The sequence below is a fragment of the Peromyscus leucopus genome, unplaced genomic scaffold (assembly GCF_004664715.2).
Source record: "Peromyscus leucopus breed LL Stock unplaced genomic scaffold, UCI_PerLeu_2.1 scaffold_470, whole genome shotgun sequence".
Classification (NCBI taxonomy): domain Eukaryota; kingdom Metazoa; phylum Chordata; class Mammalia; order Rodentia; family Cricetidae; genus Peromyscus; species Peromyscus leucopus.
In genome coordinates, this window is record NW_023505366.1 from 211,630 (window position 1) to 225,902 (window position 14,273).

General features: G+C 53.9%; 1 pseudogene; it reads left to right on the forward strand.

The window, feature by feature from the left end:
- The first annotated feature begins 535 nt into the window (after positions 1-535).
- Positions 536-7,792, forward strand: LOC114700317 (annotated as a pseudogene).
- The last annotated feature ends 6,481 nt before the right edge of the window (positions 7,793-14,273 follow it).

Below are 14,273 nucleotides of genomic sequence, written 5' to 3' on the forward strand. Positions count from 1 at the left end.
TGTCCCTTTTCCTGAACCCCCTTAACTATTCCCTTTGTTCCCCTAGACATCTTCCATAGCTACAAACCCCAGAGAGGGGGTAGTATCCAGAATTCTATATTATTTCGGTTTAATAATTAGGTAGATACGTTTTCTTCCCTTTTGAGACAGGGGCTGGCTGTGTAGCCCAGGATCGTCGTGAACTAGCAATCTACCTGCCTCCATTCCCCAAATGCTGGGAAGCCAGATGTGCCCCTGCCTCCTGCACCTGTCATTTGGAAAGTGTAACAAATGGCTGGGGTGGTGGGGGAGAGGCTGAGGGTAGAGGTGACTCTTCCAGCCAGCTCCTGCCGCCCTGGCATTTGTTTTGGTCACAGCTTGGTAGCCACGCTGTCACTGGCCGCGGCACAGCCAGCTTGACAGGAAGTCAACTGCAGAAGTCCTCCCCACTCTTTCACGGTCCTCACTAAACCCCTCCCCTCGTTGAGGCTGGGGCTCAGACCATGACGTGTGCCACTCTCCCTGGCCTCAGGGATCTGTCCATCAGCCTGTGGGGAGTTCAGAGTGTCCCTACCCTCTGAGGGACAGTGGCCTGGGGACCAAATATGAGACCCAGTTCCACATTAGAAGACCCTCATCACCATGCGCAGTCTTGACATGCTGGAACTCACACAAGGGATTTCAGGTGACAAGAGTCCCTGTGTTCAGGCTTTCATCCCAGCCTGTGACTCTGCCCAAACTTGTCCCCAGTCTCAGACAGCTTGCCAAGGCCTTCCGACTGTCTCTCACTCAAAAAGGCTTCTCTGCTATCCTCCAGCTTGGGGCTGCCTGGACCTCACCTGCTACACTGACTACCTCTGGACTGTCACCTTGTCCTGGAGACTTGGAACCTCCACCCCAGCACACTCACTCTCACCTGGTGAGTAGCCATGCCTCCCGGCTGAGGAACTGCTGGGAGAGGTGCAGGGTGGAGAAGCCCTGGCTGAGCTGACCTTGGCGTGCTCAGCAAGAAGCTTGGCTGCAAACAAGGGCCCGTCCCTCCCACCAGCAACGGCCCCCACCGGGACTGTGAGCTGAGAGCCAGGTCCCCATCCTTTCTGCCCGTGGAGTTAAAGAGCCAAAGCATTTACCACCACCCCACCTGACCAGTGTCCCTGGAATTTCTGTCAGGGCAGAGAATGAAGCTTGCATGCCTCTCTCTAAGCACAGACCTGTGGGTGGTCAGTGCGTTGGACAGAAAGGAGGGAAGGAACTTGCCCAGCCTCCCTATAGGACAGCAGTCTACTCTCTGTCCCCGACAGAGACAGCTTAGGCCCAAATCCCATAACTGAAACTGTTGCCCTGAGCAAGGTAGTGAGCGCTGGTCCTCTGAGGAATGCAAGCTGTGTCTGGACTCAGTGTGCTGGATACTGCAGGGAGGACTGTCCCCGGGAGACCTCGGCCCTACCTCCAGCCCCTCTCACCCTTATGTTTTGAACTCCTGCCCTGCCCTGGCACCGAGTTCCACTGTCCCCAGCCATGCATGACTGGTCACTCTGTCCCTGAAGGCAAGATGAATATGAGGAGCTACAGACAAGGAAACCTCTTGCAGCCTGCGTAGGTCGGCCACAACACCACACACGTGAAGTACACATGCCACATGCCCTTGTCTGGATCATGTCGGATGATGCTTTCACCGTCAACATGATGGACCACCTCCGGCAAACAATCCCAGGAGTGTGCAGCTTTGTCCTGGCTGAGAGCAGTGAGTACCATGAACCCCAAGCTGAACGAGACCCAGACCCTTCTTGACCTCAAAGCGAGCTCTTCTCGTGCCCTCAAAATCTACTGTCCTTGAGCGTCTTTTTAGATGCACCGCTTTTAGCTAAGGTGTGCTGTTTGGTAGTGATTTGTCTCAGTGCCCAAGAGGAGCATCAGAGGCTTGGAAAGATGTGAGGTGGGACCCAGCTCAGCCCTCCCTGTCTACCTGACCTGGACAAGTTATACCTTGTAAAGACCTTTAAACATGACCTCCTAGGAGATCTTGTTCCTAGCAATGAGCACCAGTCAGCTAATATGGAATCCCCCCAGCTAGATGCAAGGGCCTAAAGTTAGGAGAGTCCCAGGGTGACCTGGATGCAGCGGTCCCCAGAGGCTGAGCTGGGCAAAGGAAGGATTTGGCGGCAGCTTTGGCGCATGGCAGAGGGTGTATCTGTTTATATTTATGCATCTCTATGTGGCATGAGGCCCCTTCTTTTGGAGAGAAATTGAAAACAACAGAATGGGGGCACCTTGCTGGGGATTTTTCACACGAAGCACTAACATTAAATCTTAAGAAACTTCCTTCAGCCCTCTGGATTTCCAGCTTCTGCTTCTTGCTTTGCTTTTGTTTTTCTTTTCTACTAAGAAAGCCCAAGGCTCTTGGTCTGTATGCCTGTCCCAGCTGGGCTGGGCAGGGCCTGAGTCCTGGCTCCAGCCTTTAAGCCTGGGAGTGCCCTCTCTTCCCCCACAGTCCCCCATCCTGAGTCACTGTGTGATGTTTCACCCAGATCTAGTCCAACAACAGGGGCTGTAGCCAGGAGTGCTTTGTTCAAAGCCACCCAAGGCCTTTGGGGACGTCAGGAGGGACTCTGCTTCCTGCAGATTCTTACCCTGTGTCATCTTTCTGGTCTTCCTCCAAGTCAAGCCAGCTCCCCCTTTCAATGTGACCGGACCTTCTCTGACGTTACGAATCTCCTGGCGCTCAGATTATGAAGAACCCGCCCTTCTATGTGCTGTGGGCAAGCTCCAATATGAGCTGCAGTATCGGAACCTCAGAGACCCCTATGCTGTGGTGAGGTGCAGGCTTTGGGTGGGAGCAGCAGGGTATCCAGGTGGGTCCCAGCATAGTGAGCAAGGAACAGGACTTGGCACTCCCTCGCAGCGTGTAGCCCTCTCCTACCTCCCCTCACTATGTCTCCACCTTGACTTCTCCCATGCAGTCCACCCCAGTTACAGCGGGGCAAGTTTGGGAACAGTCCACTTGCTTCAAATGTGAGGCTACTTAAGAGGGCACAGCTGGAAGGTTCCAGAACGTCCCACTGTTTAGACAGATATTCGGGCTTCTAGAATTATACATCTATTAGAATGGTCCTGGTTGAAGATTTCCATAAAGGGCATCATCTAGAATGTTCCAGGGAGACTTCTATAGCCATCCATTGACAAGATGGCTTAATTAAGAACTTCCAAAAAGGATGTCCTATGTCATCTGAGACACGGAGCCCAGGGACTCACTGTCTGTGAAGCTTCTGGTTAATGATGTGCAGAAGTGCCCATGGTTACTCCTAGGACATTGTCAGTTTGGGGTGGGTCCACTGCCACAGAGAGGGAGCCCGTTTTCTAGGCAGATCTAGTCAGAATGCATGCTCCCTGTGTGCCTGCCTGCTGTTACCCAGGGAAGTCCTCTCACCCATTGATGGCTTGGGGACCATAGAACATCATGTTTTTCCCTCCTCCCAGAGCCGGTCACCAAGCGGATCTCAGTGACTCACATAACTCTCCCTTCCCAGAAGATTTCCACAAAGGCTCTCTCTACCAGCTGCAGGTGCGGCAGCACCCCGCCAGGCACTCAATTCAGGGGACCTGGAGTGAGTGGAGTGACCCTGTCATCTTCCAGACCCAGGCTGAGGGTGAGTGTGACATTGTGGAAACCTCACTTCTGTACTAAATCTTGTCCTGGGCAGCTTCATCAGCCCTGAGGTTCCCGCATGCCTGGAGTTTGTGCTCGTTATCCATCCCCCGATTACAGCCACTCATTGTGAGGAGCTGCTGCTTCTGATGTATATTCGACTCCCAACCCTGAGGGGCAGTCATGTCCCATTTTACAGAAGAGGAAACTAAGGCTCAGAGAGATGACATCACTTGCCTGAATGAGAATAAAATGCCTGTTATAATCAACTTGACAGAGTAGATGGGTACTTTAGCTTATGTTTGGCTCAGGATGCAGGCCCTGTTGCATTGGGAAGTGCAGACACTGTTACCTCATGTAGTCAGAAGCAAAGACAGAGGAAGCCTAGGATCCCATATCCTTTAGTGTGTCTTATAATGACCCAACCTCCTCCACTAGCTCTGAGTCCCAAAGGTCCTACACCTTCCAGTAGCATCCCAGCTGGACCATACCTCTGGCCAGAGCCTTTTGGGAGGGTCATTCCACAAACCCCAAGGAGAAGATCAGTTCCAACTTCCTCCAGCCCTCCACCCAACCCCACGATCCCCAGCACACCCACCCACATACTTCTGGAGACTTTTCTGTTGACCCACGGTTTGCTCTCTATATAGAGCCAAAGCAGGCTTGACCCTCACCTCATGCTGCTCCTCATGATCGGCTTACCCCTGTCCTGATTTCATGGCCTGAAGATTCACCTGCCTTGGAGGTAAGCCCGGAGCTCAGGGAGCAGGAAGGGTCAGCCTGGCCACAGCCCCTCCAACCAAGACCTATTCTGTCTGGCTTGGAGACTTGTGAGAGCAGTGATGTGATGAACAGCATGCGTGTTCCACGTGCTAGACACTGTAGAGCTCCTGCCCAGCTCGATGGCTGCATGTGAGCTGGCACACTGCAGACACCCACTCTTCACACAGGAAAAACTGAAGCTCAGATAGTCAAGCTACTTGCCCAGAGTCTCACAGTGTGAAGCGGCAAGGTCGGGTAGAAACTTTGTGCTCTTTGAGGGATCTTGACTGTGACGTTGTCCAGAGAGTGAACTTGGAGCCCAAGTGATCGCTTACCCCTCCCATCCCTTCATTTCAGCTTAGTGGTCTGGATCTGCTTGACATACGGGCTTCTGCGCTGCATGCATGGAGAGGAAGGGGGCCGCAGATTCAAACCAGAACGTACCACCTCGCACAAGCGCTGCTGCAGGCTGCTCTATGCAGAGGCCTTGATAAGGGGCAGAGTGGGCTCTGCGCACGCTCGTGGCTCTGCGCACACTCGTGGGCTCTGCGCACACTCGTGGGCTCTGCGCACGCTCGTGGGCTCAGCGCACGCTCGTGGGCTCTGCGCACGCTCGTGGGCTCCGCGCACGCTCTTGGCTCTGCACACGCTCGTGAGCTCTGCGCACGCTCGTGGCTCTTGTGGCTCTGCACACGCTCTGGCTCTGCGCACGCTCGTGGGCTCTGCACAACACTTGTGGGCTCTGCACACACTCGTTTGTTCCCCTTCAGTGAGATGCTCAAAGACAGAGACCGAGAATCTGGAAGGAGAGACCAGGTGCCAGTCACAGCTGATGGGGCAGCATGGCTCCTCCCGCCCCCGCCATCGTAGATGAGGAAGTCAAGTCCCAGAGGCAGTGTTGCCTAGCCCACAATAGATGCAGAGACAGAACTGAGCATCTGCAGAAGCTTGGGGTAGGGTAACTGCTGCTTCCGTTTTACTGATGGGTGGCAGGAAGTGCCTGCAATAGAAGCTGTTGCTTCTGCAGAGAGAGGCCAGACCTCCTCCTTGCTGCCACAGGCTTACACACCCCTTTCTTTGCAGACTGTGGAAGAAGTGTGGCACCAGTGCCCAGCCCCGAGAGTTTCTTCCAGCCCTGTACAGGAACACAGCGGAACTTCAAGGTGAGACACCTGCTGCACCCTCTGGATTGTTGCCCCTTTGGGGAGCCCACCCACTCCCACCCTGACCCCAAGACCACACTGTGAGCCCAGAGTATTCAGCCCAACCTGACCAGGAGCCAGTCCTCAGTTCTCTATTCTGCAAGGTGCAAAGCTGGTCTCAGACTAGCTATTGTGATGTATTTCCAGCTTAGAATTCCATGAAAGTGGAAAACTGGTACCCCTGATGCATGAGCTGGTGTCTGGGTTTCCTGTGGTGCCTTGATCTATGCGGAGCCAAATCCTACCTGGAAGGACCTGCCCTACCCCACAATGCATCTCTCTCCCTGCCAAGTACGCTGCCACCACTGTCATTTCAGAGTATCTGCCCAGCACTGTTCTGCAAACCCAGCAGGCAGAGCATCGAGAGAGGATATGATGTCAGGATAGGAACAGCCACCTGCAGCAGCCCTGGAGTCAGAGCAGCAGCACCCAAGAACACCCGCTGTGCACCTGGCCTGTGCTGCCCCTTAACAGTAGCTCCTGCAGTGGGTTCCCAGCAGCCCTGGGTCCAGGAGGAGACCCAGGCCTTCAGAGCAGGCAGGGTGTGCCCACAGCCCTTCCTTACCCTGAAACTCAGCACTTCTGCCTGCCGGCCGTGTTGATGTTGCTGTTAATCTTGTGTGCCACGCACTGTCAGCAAACAAGCATTACCTCACTCAGTCCTCAAGACACTGCTGTGGTGGGCCATTCCGTAGCTGGGGAAATGAGACACAGAGAGGGCAAGGATCTAGCTCAAGGCCACACAGCTAAAAGTCACTCCAGGTCAGGATATGACCGTTGTGGTTCTGAGATTTTTTTCAGGGACCTTCTCAGAATGAATCTTGCTCTACAGGGTGATCTCAGTCAGCTCAATGGAGGCTCTCCTATTGACATCAATGTCCTGGCAGGCAAGAGGGTTCTCAAGGCTTCAGGGCCACTGTCTCAGTCCAGATCCCCTAAAGGCCTTTCCATGTGGCTTGTTACTGATTCACTCCATCCATAAACATTTGGGGTAAATCTGCTGTGTGTCAGGTACTGAGGACACAGCTGTGAGCAGGGCTCACTCCTCCATCTAGTGTGGACACACAGCAGAACTACAGACTTCATTCAGGAAGTGTCAGGAGACAGGGTATGGGCTGGGTCACTTAGACCTCAGGACACAGGAACCTGGCGCCAGCACCCAGCCGATCCTAGGCTGGGGCACTGGTTACTAGAGTGAATATGACACAGAAGGCAGTCTGTCCTTACTGCAGGAGGGACACGGGTCCTGAAAGAGGACAGGATTGGGGCTCCCTGGACAGGGGTTCAACACGGTCCTGTCTCTCTCTCTGCTAGTGTCTTGTTCCTCTGCTCTCCTTGTCTTCGGCTCGTCTCTGTGTCTCAGTGTCCATGTGTCTTTGGCTCTGTCTGTTCACACCCAAGCATCTACCCCAGCCTATGACGATGTTCTTTCTCCTAGAAATGGGTGGATACCCCATTCACGGCCTCTAGCCTGGAGCTGGCACCACAGAATCCCACAGCAAACTCAGTCCTACAAGTGCATGATGGACATTCCTCATCATACCCAGCCAAGGGAAAGAAGTTCCTGGGGCCACCAGGTCTGGAAGAGCAGCTGGAGTGTGATGGAGTGGCCGAGACTGGCCCCTGGTGTACAGTTCCCTTGGTAGCTGGCCCAGGGCACTCAGCCTACAGAGGAGAGAGATCGGTATGGTTTTGTCCATTGACACAGTGATTGTGGGGACGCAGAGTCCATGTGCCTGCCTTGTAGCTGTGGGAATGACGGCTACCCAGCCCTGAACCTGGATGCTGGCCCTAATGCAGAGGACCTGCTCTTGGTCGCAAACACCACTCTTCTGCCCTGTGGCTGTGTCTCAGGTGGTGGCCTCAGGCTGGGAGGTTCCCCAGGCAGTCTCCTGGACAGGTTGAGGCTGCCCCTTGCCGAGGAGAGGGACTGGACAGCAGGTCCACCCTGGAGAACTGGGTCTCAAGGAGGGAGCTCTGTGAGTGAAGCAGGCTCCCCCCCTGGCTTGGACATGGACACTTTTGACAGCGCTTTGCGGGCTCAGACTGTGGCAGCCCCGTGGAGTGCGATGAAGGGCCCCCTCGCAGCTATCTCCGCCAGTGGGTGGTCAGGACCCCTCCACCTGTGGACAGTGGGCCCAGGCAGCTAGCATACGAGGCCAGCTGTGATGAGAAGAGGCTGTTGTCTCGGGAGGGCCTTTGAGCCTGACATTTACAGTGTGAATATGTAGGTATGTGTGTGTGTGTTCTTGTGTGGCTTGGTGTGTGTTAGCACATCCATGTGCGAGAAGTGCCTGTGCATGCCTGTGTGCACTGTCCTACATTGTGTGTGTCTGCCTGAGCTCACCGTGTGCATGCGTGAGTGTAGGTGTCTCTTGGACATGAGCCCCTGACTCCTCCCCTGCAGACTCCCCACAGTCAGTGTCCAGAGACCGGTCCAGATTGCTGCCCCAGGACACTGTCACCAAATCCAACCCTAGCAGGTGCCACTGTCTTCTCTCCTGGGCAGGGGATGGAAGGAGCCTCCAGAGCCCATCGGCGTGGGAAGGCTTGGGGGGAACCTAGGGATGTAGCTAAAAATCCCAGTTTGGGTGGCTCCAGGCCATGCAGCCTGGAGAAGCCACTTCTGAACTCTGCTGACTTGGCTTTCCTGGGCATTAGAAATGGCCTGGCTGCCCCGGCTCAGCCCTGTGTAGTTTGCAGGCCCTTACAGCTTCTTGATTTGTGGCTTCTAGGACCAGATGCATGCCCCGAGGTGGGGAATGGAAAAAGTCAGCCTACACCTCCAGCCTGGGGACCTGTGGAGAGTCCTGCAAGGGCACTGAGTGGGATTCTGGGCTGTGACATGCACAGCCTGGTCTCTCAGAAACAGTACCACCAACCAAGGTTTTGTTTTGTTTTGTTTTTTTTTTTTTTTTCCTGGCTTATTAAAAAGAAAATTCCTGTAAGTACTCAGAAAATATCAAGTATCAGGCATGGGAAGAGAGTACAGAGCATATTACCCACAGACCCTCTATATGACACCCACAGAGTGCAGGAACACAAATGAGCCAACAAGAAGCAGCTTCTAGGGGCTGGAGAGATGGCTCAGTGGTCATTGACTGCTCTTCCAGAGGACCCAGGTTCAATTTCCAGCACCCACATGGCAGCTCACAACTGTATGTAACTCCAATTCCTGGAGACCCAAAACCCATGGCAAAACACTAATGCACATTAAAAAAGAAGGAAGGAAGGAAGAAAGGAAAGAAGGAAGGAAGGAAGAAGGAAGGAAGGAAGGAAGGAAGAGAAGAAAGAAAGAAAAAAAAAGAAAGAAAAGAAAGAAAAAGAAAAGAAAGAAGAGAAAAGAAAGAAAGAAGGAAGGAGGAGGAAAGAGAAAAGAAAAAGTAGCTTCTGGGCACTCTGTAGCCAGTACCTGCTCTTCCCCTGCCTGTCCTTGGTGCCATGTTCATCCTGGGGACTTAGGGAAGGTCCCTTGCATCCAGTGATTCCTGCGAGCATGCCGCATGAGGGAAGCTAAAAGTACTGGGTGTATTGGAACAGCTCTCCCTGGACAGCAGGGCAGTATGGGAGCTAGACAGTACCAAGGTTGTCTTCTCTCCCTCTTTTCTGCTCCCTCCTCTCCCTCCCTTACCCTTTGTCCTTTTCTTCTTGAATGGTCTGTTCTTCCTGCAAGGGTGCTCACCTGAGATGTGCTGTGGTATTTGCCAAACAAGATAGAGTTGAGGCAGCGGAGAGCCTGATCTGCTCTGGACACTGTAGGACGCCTCCATCCTGGCTGGGATTCCAGGATGTAGCATCTCCCCTCAATGGCCCAGGAGAAAGGCTGTCTATCTGTCCAGTCTGCAGAGCTGGACTGGAAAGCAGTCAGCCAAAAGCTCCCTCTGACTCAAGTGTAAAGCAGGGTAGCTGGTGGAATCACCCAGGGGATGCGAAATGTCCTCAGTATCTGACTCAGGACTGGAAATCTGGAACACTGACAGTTTCCACAGTGAGACTGCACCTAGGACCAAGGTGTGTGTGTGTGAGGCTTTCGGAGCAGCAAAACCCACAGCTCCTTCCTGCACGTGCTCACAGCCCCACCCTGCTGCACCCCCGCCCCCAGACACTTAGACCAAAGTGTGCTGTGGTTTTCACATCCTCTGGGAGCCACAGACTGCAGGTGCTCTTGGCAGCTCTCCAGGGAGCCAGTTCAGCCCCCCAGCAGGGAGAGCCCCTCACTGGGTGTGGGCAGGAAGAACATTCAGGGCGCGGGGCTGGCCCTCGCTGGCTCCATTTTTGAAGGGACACCTTGTGAAGAAACATGGATGCAAAGTTGGAGCAGGAGCTGGACCGCTTAGGATGAGTTAGTAGTGGGTCAACAGGAAGACGGTCAAAGGTGTGAGGAATGACAGCCGGATGAGAGACAGACACACTGCTCAAGAGGGGGTGGACAGATACCTCTATGAAGCTAGCTGCTTGTCTGCTCCCAGTTTTATCCCCGCCCTACACACAACAGGTGCTTAATAAAGTTTTAATAAAGCCTGGATTGTAGCTCTCTTATTTCCAGGATCTCAGGCTATGAACTAGATGACTCTAGACACGGTTGGTGAGGGATGTCTTCTGGCTGGGAGAGCTGGTCAGCTGCTGATGGCACCGCATGAGGCCTTAGGAAGCCTCACCTAAGACCAGAGTTGCGAGTAAGGTTCTCTGGAAGGATGGGGCTTCACACCACACTCCACAAGAGTGCACAGTCATTGATGTCCAGGCTTTGCCCGTCTTGGCTTTGAGGGGATGGGTTATCCCTTGGGCAGGGTGAGCCGGGCCTGTCTGAGATCTGTCACGGAAGAAATCCAAGAGGCAAACCTCTTAGCAAATACCCATGGGGTCTGCCACTTCCCTAGCTCTGGAGACAGGGCATTAGACTCCTCCCCCTGGACTCCCTGGCCCCGCCCCCCAACCCAGGCCACTGTGTATTCAAGGCAGACATGTGACCTGAGCTGCTTCATGCTTTTCTCTGTAGCAGTGCTGGGGCTAGAACCCAGGACCTCACAGATGCTAGGCGGTCTTCTATGACTGAGCTAGCATCCCTTGTCACCCTTCTACTTTTCCTATTTTGAGTCAGGGTCTACGTTGCCTGGCTAGTCTTGAAGTCTTGATCCTCCTGCCCCAGCTTCTGACACCCCCCCCCCCCAGGCCCTACTGTTCCATCTCTTCCTGTGGAACACAGAGCTACCGGGAGCCACGCCTGGAGCTGCCGGGTCGGGGATGGAGCAACAGGAGAGAACAGCTGGCCTGAGGCGCTGAGAGGTAGAACCTGGGAGCTTCTGGATCGAGCCACGCCTGACTGAGGCACAGGAGTGTGATCAGTAGTCACTGTGAGCTTCACAGTTCCATGTTTGGCCTGCTAGGCATGTCAACATCCCAGCCTCATAGGGTCAGAGACGATGCAAGCAGAAACAGGAAGTCATCCTGTCTGATGGAGCACTTGCCTGGGAGCCATAGTACCTCCTAGTCATCTTCTGGTGCCATGGCATCGGTGGTGACTGAGCTGGCCATCTGTGATGCTCCCTGCCTGAGGACAGGACTGAGTTTCCTGTACCTGTGACAGTATGACATGTGAGCCCCCAATGAACTCTTGTCATTTGATTGCTGAGAGTGTGACTCTTACACAGCACACCCACCTTGTCCTGACCCAATGGACCAGTTGACATCTCCCATTTGTGTGTGTAAGCTGGTTTGAGGTGGGTTCCTGTTGCTGGTGGCAGGAACGCGCTCTAGCATCCTAACAACTCACAATGAAAGACAACTCCCATCCTAAGGACCTCAGGGAGAGGAGAGGAGGGCCGGGGCATGGTTCACAGGCACAGTGCTTGTGTAGCATTCAAGCCCTGAGGAAGGGGGATGAAAAGGACCAGGGCCAGGCAGGGTTCTTAGAGCTGTTATGGCCTCACACTGAGCGGCCTCTGACAGCAGGTGGCACTCCTCCTCTGCCCTCCCAGATGTGAAAGTCACATTGCCTCTGCCAGGATCGCAGCAACCTCCCCCAGTGTCTCCAGTGCATTCCCACTGTGACGTGGGTCTCCAGGGTCTCATGCAGGAAGGAGACAAGGGGAAATAAAACCCACCTCTCCCCCTGAGAACAGAAGCCCCAGGGAAGGACTCCCCAAGTCCACTGAGCCCCCTGCGAGCTGTGTTCCTCTTGCCCCCCCATTGGATGGAAAGATCCTTGTGTGGGGAGCTGTGCTACCTGGATTGGCTGCCACTCACCAGGCCGCACAGCCACCGCGGCCCATCCAGCCTGACACACCACAGGAAGTAGGTGGAGGACTCTCAGAGAACGAAGGGGCAGCCAGTGATGAGCTTTGCCTCCTTATGGCTGCAGCTTTTCCTGCAGGTGCATAGACTGATGACTAGCTGGAGAGAAGCCCTGCTGTCTAGAGCCATCACGTGCGCAAAGGTGTCAAGGACACGTCCAGGTTGCACGTCACCTCCGTGTGACAACTAACTGTGGTGGGGCCCTTATTCCCAGCTGCAGCACACACCTGCCTGGCTTTGTTCCCCAACACACAGGTTAACAAAACCCGCCTTGGACTTTGCTGCCTGCCTGTCCCTATCCGTGGGGCCAGACTGAAGTTGCTGTGTGTCAGGCCCAGATGGAGCTGAAGCAGTATGGGAAGGTGAACTCAGTATGGAGGGGAGAAACGGCCCTGAACGGGGGGAGGGAGGAAGCTTGTGGAGGCCAGGACACTCTGTACCCCAACCATGTGACAGCCTTCCTGTCCCCAACAATTTGGATTTTTCTTCCCTAGGTAGGAACTTTCGTCTTGTGCTCTTCTTCAGTGAGCATGGTGCTGACTCGCCTTCTCTGCACCACAGGTGCTGTGGAGGAGCTCTGAGGCAGGCAGCCTGACGGGAAAACCATCACACCTGCCCTACCACCAGCTCCCAACTTAGAAGCTGCTTAACCTTGTGGGCCCTCAGTTTCCTCATACATGAAACAGCACACAGTCATGTGACACGAAATTCTCTGTAGTGTCCAGAATGGCTGTGTGTTGTTCTCAGTAACACCATTTTTACAGAAGTCACGCAGGCCCAGGGAGGTTTCGCAGGTTGCTGCTGCCCCCTGCTGCTGAGCAGGAGTTGACAGCTTTCCAGCTCTCAGCCATCCAGAGAGAACAAGGGACGCTGGTGAGAGCTGTGGGTGTTGAGGTTTTGAGGCAGTTTGAGGCAGTTGGGGCAGTTTAATTCAGCAGGCCTGAACTCCAGCCCCGAGTGAATGGGATCACTTTGGCACTGAGGGATGGTGAGAGATACGCGCGCCCTGTATGGCCTCTTCCTGGAGTCTTTGTTACTGGTGGCTTACCATTCCTTCTATTTGAAATCGGAACTTCTCAGCAGCCTGCTGTGGTTTCTGGAGATCTTGTGCAGCATTTGGAAAGGCTGCTGCTACCTAGCTGTTTGGGTGGACAGTCTGAGGTGGAACGGACAGGCAGATGGATGGATGATTGGTGGGCAGACAGATGCATAAATGACAGATGGAAGGACATGAACTGGTGGCTACAACCAAGAAGTGAGGGACTTTGGGAACAAGTGTTCAGATAAGCCTTGAATCTGCTTGAGTGTACCCTCAAACCCACGTCCCTTCCCTAGACACGCTTTCCAAATGGTCCATGTAGGAGGTCTTGGGAAGACGGGTACTGCCAAGCTGAGTCCATGCTTGGTGCCCTTCAGCTCCCCAGGCCTCCCATCTCAGCCGAGACCTGGATTACGGCAGAACCTCGCTGCTGGTTTCCAGCTCGCGTGCAGTGTAACAGGCAGGGTCTGCTCCTGAGCCCAGCACCTACATTGCCCCACGTTTTTCCCAGAATGTTACCCAGGTCAGTTTTACACTGTTGCAGCGTGTCTATGCTCGTCCCTCTTGGCCATGCTCACCTCCTTTCACAGGGGTGTGGCTTACAGTGACCAGGGCAGTGACATGGAGGATGAGACAGGCTGCAAAGCTGGGTGAGGCCACAAAGTGCCCTGCCCTTTAAGTAAGCAGGAAAGGTGGACAGGGAGCCCCAGAACTGAGGAGGCTCAGGCCAGCTGTGGGAGTGGTCTGTGCTCTCCTGACGGTCATGAGGGCAAGTCTTGCTGCTAAGACTTGCTTGAATTTTAAACAACAAAAAAAAAAAAAGATGAAAAATCTAAATTTTCTTTCTCCCATAAGGTGAAAACTCAAGGTTTTTAACCATTGCCAAGAACAAGTTAAATGTCTTGCTAGAGAACCTGAAGGGACCAGATCCTCCCAGGCAGGGCTAGGAGCTGCTAAAGGATGCCATGCTGCCCCTTCCCAGGGCCAATGATTACCTCCCTCTCCAGAGCCACCAACTTGGGCACCCACACTTGCTGGCCACAGCTGGAAAGTAGGGGAATCCCTTGGGGACCAACCATCATTAGCAAACACATAAAACTAATGCATTTGATCTCACTTAATTAAAAAAATAAATAAATACATGCCAGGGGCTTGTATCTAATGAGAAAAGAGCAAAATAAAACAACAAACAAACAAAAGCAAAACCTATAGGCCTTGCTTCTGGCAGGAGGGTCCCCATGAGAGTCAGAGCTAGGCTTGGTTCAGCCCAATTGGGATGTCCTACTAGAAGGAGCAGACTCTGCTAGGTATCCCTGTGGCGTGTCTCCACAAAGCCCTTCCTCTCTGAGTC